The following is a 6,481-nucleotide window of genomic DNA, read 5'->3' as shown; positions in this document are numbered from 1 at the left end:
AAAACCCTAAGAAAGAACCTTATAATATTCTCAACCTTCAGACCTTGGAATAACTTAAGGCTGAGCTGCCCCAGATAGAAATGATCCTGAGACACTCATCTGCTGTAGCGTTCAGGCAATCATTAAGAGAGCATCAGCATAAGGCAGGCCAGCCCTGAGAAGCACAGTGGACTCCCCATCGCCACAGATTCTCCATCTCTAACCTGGGCATGGCCCACAGAAACTACCACCTGCAGGCTTAGCTGGACTCTTGGTGGTGAACAGGCCAAGGTTTTGGGGACAGCAGTGAACCATGGAGTACACTGCACCTGGGTTCTAGCCTGGCTTTCAAAACAAACCCTACTCTTCCTTTTCATGCTGTGCCATAAAGACCTCAGGAGTAGAACTCAGCACAGTCTGATCTGTTTCCAACCTTGACAATGCTGTTATCTTAGGTAGGCGCCTGAAGCTTTCTTGGTTCCAGTGTTACCTGATATGAAATGGGTACACATATGTTTACATTAGAAAACTTGTTTTTGAGACAAAAATGACATAAATCCCGGTCCTGGCATCTCTCTGTGGGAATCCAAGGAAAAGAGCTCAGCCAGGAATGTACTTTCTCCATGGTCGGAACATGTGTTCCCATGTGTGAGCAAGCAGGCAGTTCGGGTTTATCCAAAAGTTGCCCAAGGCTAAAGTAGAAATGCATGATGATGAACTGAGATGTAGAATTAAAAAAAAGTTAGTTATAAAGATGATGATGATGATGATGATGACAATGATGACAATGATGACAATGATTTAAGATCCTTACAGTTCTTCTGTGCAGAACGATCCAGTGTTCCCCCTGAACTGGCACCTGTTCTCATTGCCATGGTGGGTAGAACCAGACCTGACAGTAAACATACAGGAGTCTGGCTCCACAGTGAGTACCATTCATATTGCTCTGTTCTTTTGTTTTTGTAGAATAATTGTAGACAGAACTTTGTCTTCTTTCTCTAAAGAAAACAAAGCACCAGGGTGGGAATATTTCTATGGACTTGGTGACAGGGCTTCTACCTGATTCCCAGACTTGTGTACCTCAGATGACAACTCACTTTGTTGTTCTTGTCAGGGATGGGTGAGGGCAGCTGCTGTTCCATCACAGGTGACATGATCTTTGGGATCACCATTGAGAGGGAGACTAAAGCTCTGAATCTCCTCCACAAGCAGGAAGCAGCATAAATATACCAAGGAGGAGCCAGAGTGGAGGCTGGTTCTTCTCAGGGGGATCTCTAGAGGGAGGTCTGCCCCAGGGTCAAAAGTTGTCCTGAGAACATTCTTTGGAATGGGAAGTCAGAGCAATCCATTCTAATCATGACTGAAGTGACCAAGTTCTGAGTGTCAGGCTCACACAGTGGTAGTATTATAGTGCTGAGGGCATGGGAAGGAACTGGCACTCATGAGGAAATCACTTTGGAAATGGGCTGAAGGAAACTGCTCCCAGGTGTCAGCCTAGGGAACCCCTGAAAGACTGTGAGTCACGGAGGATATCATGCATAGTCCCAGGTGCTCCAGGAAGGAACTCAGTGTTACAGAACACGGATTCCAGGGCCTGCATTTTTCATGTAGGATGACTGCCTGGCCCTCCTGTCCACTCTGAAGCCACATCCTCACTATCCAGCAGTGATTCCAGGCCTGATTCCTATCAACTGGCATGTTTTCCCACTCTCTACTGACTCTCTCCCTCCTAGAAAGATCTGTTCTCAGGACTAAAACTCCAATGCTCAGGTGCAATGTCAGATGGTGATGTGGGCACATTGTACCTTATCTCTGAATCAGTAGCCTCCTTTAGAAGTCTTTATAGAATGACATGGACTCTCGGATGCCTCAGGTCATTTCTGTAATGCAGTGCTCTCATTTGTTCAGTGACAGTATCCTCCTGGATAGAGGGAACCCTGACTAACCATCTTCTACCGCCTAGCTCTATACAACCTCACACCGAGTAAATTCAGAGATCAGGCAGACTAACATGTTTTCCTCAGGCAGGTGTCATTCCTGGCACATTAGTTAGATTATGTAATACACTGAGGCAATAAAAAAAATTCTTGTGACTGTTGCCAGTCTATTGTGGGAAGGAGACTGTTGTAGAAAAGAGCAATCACCACTTGGGCAATAGTATAGGAGAGGGGGTGAATCCACAGAATCTTTGTTTACCCAAAAAATGTCTTGTTCACCCAGAAAGGTCACATTTTATTCAATTTCACAAAAATCCCAATGACACACTGTCATACTTTAAAGAAGTGACAATCATGGGACAGAAGTGCATTTGAGTGACCAGAGAAATGGATGAGGATGTTAAAATCAACCATCTACTTTCTAGTGGTGAGACATGATTAATGGTGTCAGGAGGTTTCAGATCAGTCGATGCTGAGGCTCCTGGAAGGTCAACAGTCCTGCTGAGGTAGGGCTAGTGAAGCCAGAATTGGGGACAGGCAGTTAGTGTAGAAATAGGAAATCGGGTCAGATCGAGAAAATAGAGGCCATCAAGCCATCCGCCTCTGGAAGTTGGACACTGCCATGGGAGAATGGAATATCAAGGACCTGCAGAACCCATTGATAACCAAATTCACCTGCCCTTGCCAGAGACTGCAGGCAAGAAGGTGCTAATCAATGCCCCCTGGGCCCTTGCCTGTCTGAGACACCTTGACCCTCCCTCTGCCCCATCCGCTTTTCGCTTTTTACATTTCAAAACCAGGCCTAATCCCGCAGGCAGGAAGAGAAGAGATAAGGGGAAAGAATGGGAGAATGAAACCCATAAAAAGAACGAGATTTGCTCATCCCACGGATTCCGCCTTTGGGTCCCCTTCTTCCACCCGGGAGAAGTCTGCTTTTCCTTTTCTTTAATAAAGCTGCATTTTCCACTCTACATTTGCCTTGGCGTGCTTCTCTGGAGTTATACTTCAACACCTGAGGAAGCAGGACTCGTCACCGGTAAACAGCGGTATCAGATTTGGAGGTCCCACCGAGATCTACGCCGAGGTAAGTGAGCTTTTCTCTTCACGCACCCCAATCTGTCCGAGGTGCATCTTTCTGTCTCTTTCTTTCTGGAGGGCAAAATGGGCACCCGTCGGCTACTTAAATGCAACTAGTGCAGCCGCCATTCTTAAGACTCGGGTGAGAGGTTTCTCGGCTCAGGCAAGTTTCCAATCCCCTGCTCTGCAGGCACGTTGGGGCTCTGCTGAAGCCGTTTCCTACTTTTCTGTCCAGGCCCGGAGCGCAATTGCCGTGAGTACACAGTGTCCCTAGTCCTTATCTGCCCAGGATGCGTGGAGGCGGAGGAAAGGTTGGAACAACTGAGGGGTTCTCGGCCTGGGCTACTCTCGGGTGGATCCCAAAGGTTCCTTCTCTGGACTCCCCCTCCCGACCGCCCTAAGGGGTATCCAAGGTGATCAGTAGACAAATGGCACCGAGGGAAAGCGCCAATTACATTTGCCTCCGTATGGGCCACGCAGCACACCGCACACATCCATTCCCTCCTGGATGTTTTCCCTTCGCTCGCCGATCAGACATTAAACATTCAGATAGTAGGATCATAGGAAAATCAATAGGAAAGTACTCAGGTTATCTTTGTTTGCATATTTAGTCTTTGCTAGTTTGTTTAAAGTTTTCCTGTGCTTAAAGGTGCTCAGTGTGTTCTAAGCTGCAAGGAGGATGTATACTTTAATTCAACCCCTCCCTTGAATCCCTCAGAGAACAGGGTATTATATGTCTAACAATCAATAGGTGTCCCCCTCACCCTTTGGAGATCCCTTTAGTCTACAAAATAGGCAAGAAGATGTACAATTCTTCTTTTGTTGTAGGAATTTATAGTGGCAGGGAGGAAAGCAGTAATACCCTTAAGTCTGAATCCTCCAAGGGTCTCTAGCACAGGGCAAACTAGAGCCCCAGCACTTTGCCAAAGGAGGCCAGAAATACTTTGGCAAAGCCAGGTAGTGAGAGACGGGTTTTCTGGACCGGATTGAAGCTCAAACTTAGGGAGACGTCCCTGCACATAGTCTCCGGCGCGGGCGCCTGAGGTCTATTTTTCTTTTCTTCCACTTAGATGGGAGCTTCACTCTCAACAGTATTGCCAGGTTCACCACTAGCCTGCATACAGAAAAACTGGGACAAATTTGACCCACAGACACTCAAGAAAAAGCGCCTCATTTTCTTCTGCCGCCAGGCCTGGCCTCAATACAAACTCTCTGATGGAGAATCTTGGCCGCCAGAGGGAAGTACAAATTTTAATACCATTTTACAGCTTGATAGATTTTGCAAAAGGGAAGGAAAATGGTGTGAGGTACCTTATGTTCAGATCTTCTTTATTCTAAGGGAAGACCCCAAATTATGCCAACAATGTAAAATAGATTCAGCCAGAACCACTACTCTAAAGGAAGAAAGCCTTAAAGAGTCACCTACTGAGGGAAAGGAATTTTCTGCTAAAGTCCATCAGCAGGCCTCCTGTCCTCCATACCCTGGTCCTTCTCCATCTGCCCCAATGGACAGATCAAATGTACTACCTCTCCAGGAGATGCCGGGAGGAGAATTTGGACCAATTAAAGTATACAACCCTTTCTCCCTCCAAGACCTAAGACAGATAAAAACAGACCTAGGGAAATTTTCAGAAGATCCAGATAAATATATTGAGGTGTTTCAAAACCTATGCCAGGTGTTTGACCTCACCTGGAAAGATATTATCCTGTTACTTAACCAGACTTTAACCTCCAATGAGAAGGAAGCCACCCTGAAAACAGCTGAACAATTTGGGGATGACCTACACCTTGCTCATGCCCCAGGAGCCCAAACTAGATCTAAACCCAACTATCCATCGGGAGCACAGGCAGTTCCAAGAAATGACCCCGACTGGGACCCAAACGATGAACAGGATGCTTGGAAGATCAGACACTTCCAGATGTTAGTCCTTGAGGCCCTTAGGAGAATCAAACAGAAGTCTATTAACTATTCTAAGGTTTCTGAAATTACACAAGGTCCCGAAGAAAGCCCGGCTATTTTCATGGAGAAACTCAGGGAGGCAATGAGAAAACACACCACCGTGGATCCTGAATCCACAGAGGGCCATTTACTTTTAAAGGACAAATTTATCATTCAGTTGGCCCCAGACATTCGGAGGAAATTACAAAAATTGGCATATGGCCCTGATCAATCCTTAGATGATATCCTCCGACTTGCAACTTCCGTTTTTTATAATCGAGATATAGAGGAAAAGAAGGAAAAAGAGTGTAGAGACAGAAGAAAAACTGAAGCGCTGGTCTTAGCCCTAAGAGGAGTTAGCTTCCCGGGTGATGAAGAAAGAAAACGGAATGTACCTCAGGCCACAAAAGGGATTTGTTTCCGTTGTGGAAAGGAGGGACATTTCAGACAGGAATGTCCCCAAGCCAAACGGCCACCACCAAAGCCCTGCCCCAAGTGTCAAGGCAACCATTGGAAAAGTGACTGTCCTCAGGGGCGTAGGTCCTTGAGGCCAGACTCTTCCACACAGGCCTGACGGGGCCCGGGGCCAATTCTAATGGCTCCCGTAACTCCTATCACTATGCATGAGCCCCGGGTATGCTTCTCCGTAGGGAGCCAAGAGGTCAACTTCCTCTTAGATACTGGCGCTAGTTTTTCAGTGCTCACCTCTTATCCTGGACCTCTTTCCTCTAATACTATAACGGTGCAAGGGGTGTCTGGACGGCCTATTACCAGAAAGTTTACTCCCCCACTGAGTTGTGAGTGGGATGGGATGATGTTTTCTCATGCATTCCTGATAGTCCCAGAATGCCCTACCCCTTTATTGGGAAGGGATTTACTTTCAAAACTTCAGACTTCCATTACAATGAATTTGGGACCACAAGGATCATTATGTTTACCTCTACTAGAATGTGATATAAACCCTGAGGTATGGGCCACTGAAGGCAAGATTGGACGGGCAAAAAGAGCAATCCCAGTTAAAATAGTCTTAAAGGATCCCTCTGTCTTTCCACATCAGAGACAATACCCGCTACGCCCAGAAGCAAAAAAGGGCTTATTAAAAATCATCCAGAACCTCAAACAGCAGAAACTTTTAGTACCTTGTAACAGCCCATGCAATACACCAATTTTGGGAGTTCAAAAATCAAATGGGGAATGGCGTTTAGTCCAAGACCTCAGAATAATTAATGAAGCAGTTGTTCCCCTCCACCCAGTAGTTCCTAATCCATATACTCTGCTATCTGAGATTCCAGCAACTGCCGCTTGGTTTACTGTGTTAGATTTAAAAGATGCCTTCTTTTGCATACCTCTGGATTCTCAGTCTCAGTATCTGTTTGCCTTTGAGGAACCAGATAGTGGATCTCAACTAACCTGGTCAGTACTGCCCCAAGGATTTAGAGATAGCCCCCACCTATTTGGACAAACTCTAGCTAAGGACTTAGCAGAATTCAAAGATAAGACAACTGCAATTGTTCTCCAATATGTGGATGACATCCTGTTATGCGCCTCC

This window comes from Sciurus carolinensis, unplaced genomic scaffold, assembly GCF_902686445.1.
Source record: "Sciurus carolinensis unplaced genomic scaffold, mSciCar1.2, whole genome shotgun sequence".
NCBI lineage: Eukaryota > Metazoa > Chordata > Mammalia > Rodentia > Sciuridae > Sciurus > Sciurus carolinensis.
The sequence above is the reverse complement of the archived record's forward strand: the minus strand, read 5'-3'. Positions refer to the sequence as shown.